This window comes from Microtus ochrogaster, unplaced genomic scaffold (assembly GCF_000317375.1).
Source record: "Microtus ochrogaster isolate Prairie Vole_2 unplaced genomic scaffold, MicOch1.0 UNK5, whole genome shotgun sequence".
Lineage (NCBI taxonomy): Eukaryota > Metazoa > Chordata > Mammalia > Rodentia > Cricetidae > Microtus > Microtus ochrogaster.
This window is the reverse complement of record NW_004949103.1, coordinates 14,796,927-14,798,899: the sequence shown is the minus strand read 5'-3', so window position 1 is coordinate 14,798,899 and position 1,973 is coordinate 14,796,927. Positions and strand designations below refer to the sequence as shown.

Below are 1,973 nucleotides of genomic sequence, written 5' to 3'. Positions count from 1 at the left end.
CACACTTGGGTTGCAGAGGGTCAAATGCAGATGCTGTCGGGTCCTCTGAATGTCTTCAGACACACTTGGGTTGCAGAGGGTCAAATGCAGATGCTATCGGGTCCTCTGATGGGCTGCATTTCATTAGGGTGCAGATTACTTGAATTCTTGTCTTTGCATCAGTTACCTAGGGTACCTTTGAGGTAAAGTACCTGCTGTAGAAGCATGAGGCTGATGCCAAGGAGCAGAGCCAGGGCTTTGCATGCATAAGATTGAGCTACGTCAGCTCTGACGCTTTAACTTGTGTATTTTTCATGAAATATTGAATAATTTGTTAAAATAGTTATCTTACTGTGATAGTCAACCCTAGAAGCTCTTTCTTGCCCAGCTCTATTCCTAACACAAAGAAATGGTGAGTGTGTGAGGTAAGGAATCAGTCGCCCTGATTAGATCCCTACAGTGTTTGTATGTATGTGTATTATGCTGTTGTATCTAAATGTATATAATTACTCTGCCAAAGTAGTTTATATTTTAAAAAGAATTTCTAGAATGAAGAATAAAAGATAGTTTAGTCACAGGATTTGTTTCTTTTTCCAAGGCATTTAGATGATCTATTCAAAAAGTATCTAAAAAAAGTTATTAACCTCCATTCTACACATCACTAGAAAAAAATCCTATACACCATCATGCAGCTACCCGAAACATTCTAAACTTCAAAACTGCAAACTTTCCCAAAACGCAGGAATGTCTTTTCTCTTTCAAAGTGTAACCTCCCACCCTAAAGTACATTTTAATGCACCTCTATCTGTATTGTACCATGGCTACCATGGAAACACTGACTGAGTTTTGAATTCCATGAACCTGGAATGTATCAGCCTCCGTGTGGGCATCAGCTTAAGTGATATGCACGAAAACAGGCTAACCTTCTGCCCATTGCTGGAAGCTGCCAACTCTCACTGTGTTTGTCAAACCTTCTTTTTCTGTGAGAGAAGGCCACCTTTCTTCACCTCACTGTGTCGTGACAAAGATGCTATCTGTCTCTAGGCTCTCAACACTGGACATTGCAGCATGCTCACCATATAAGAGGAAAAGATGAATTTTTAGTTCATGTAGTTCTGCAAAATACTAGTAGAAGTATATAACTGAAGCTTTTAATGGATATAGTTGGTGAAGGCCTTCAAGAGCAAGTCATAGGTTTAGCATATTTTGCCGGATGTTGGAGTAGTTGTACCTATTAGAAAAGATGGGAACCTGTTGGTATTAGTAAGCCAAGTCAAGGAACAGAGATGACCCATGCAGTTATTAGAGTAAAAAGCATTAGCCCTATAGTCACTTGGGTAAGTGTGTGTGTGTGTGTGTGTGTGTGTGTGTGTGTGTGTGTGTGTGTGTGCAGGGTCTCTCACTGACCTGAACTATACCAAGTAAGTTGCCTTGACTGAATGGCTAGCAATCCCCAGGGATTTAACTGTCTCTGTCCTGAGTTGGGATTACAAATATATGCCCCAATTCCCATCATTTTTTCAAACCTTGGTTCTGAGAGTCAACCACATCTTTGTGATTTTAAGACAAGTACTTTACCCACTGAACCACCACTCAGCCATCTTAGTTCTTCAGCAAGGAGGTATTAGAAACGAATTAGGTGTTAAGTTCACTATATGAATATTTGTTTATTTTAATTATTGAATAAATGTTAAGTAGTTTTAAAATTTATATGTATATGTTTTTCTGCTTTCCAGGTTTAGTCATCCTTGACTAGTCACTCTGTTGCTTTTGAAATCTCACAACATGGAACCCTTCAGCAGTGGTAAAGAAAAGGTGCATTGGTCGTAATCTCATGCTGGCCATGCAGCAGATTTATAGAATGGGGAAAATCAGGTAATTACCACATCAGCACCAAAGTTAAATCAGAATCATGGACCACAAACTGCACTGAGTCAGTTTGTCCTTAATTCCTGCTGCACAAAGTGAGATGGGCTGACCATCTGCAGGAATTC

At 39.7% G+C, this 1,973-nt stretch overlaps 1 protein-coding gene across 1 annotated transcript in view; it reads left to right on the top strand.

Moving 5' to 3' along the window:
* Positions 1 to 1,769, top strand: part of Adgra3 (adhesion G protein-coupled receptor A3) — a 135,663-nt gene extending 133,894 nt beyond the window's left edge. The window contains exon 20 of the transcript XR_003378582.1: positions 1,716 to 1,769. The gene's annotated coding sequence lies outside the window, so the exon portion shown is untranslated. The remainder of the gene's footprint in view (positions 1 to 1,715) is intronic.
* The last annotated feature ends 204 nt before the right edge of the window (positions 1,770 to 1,973 follow it).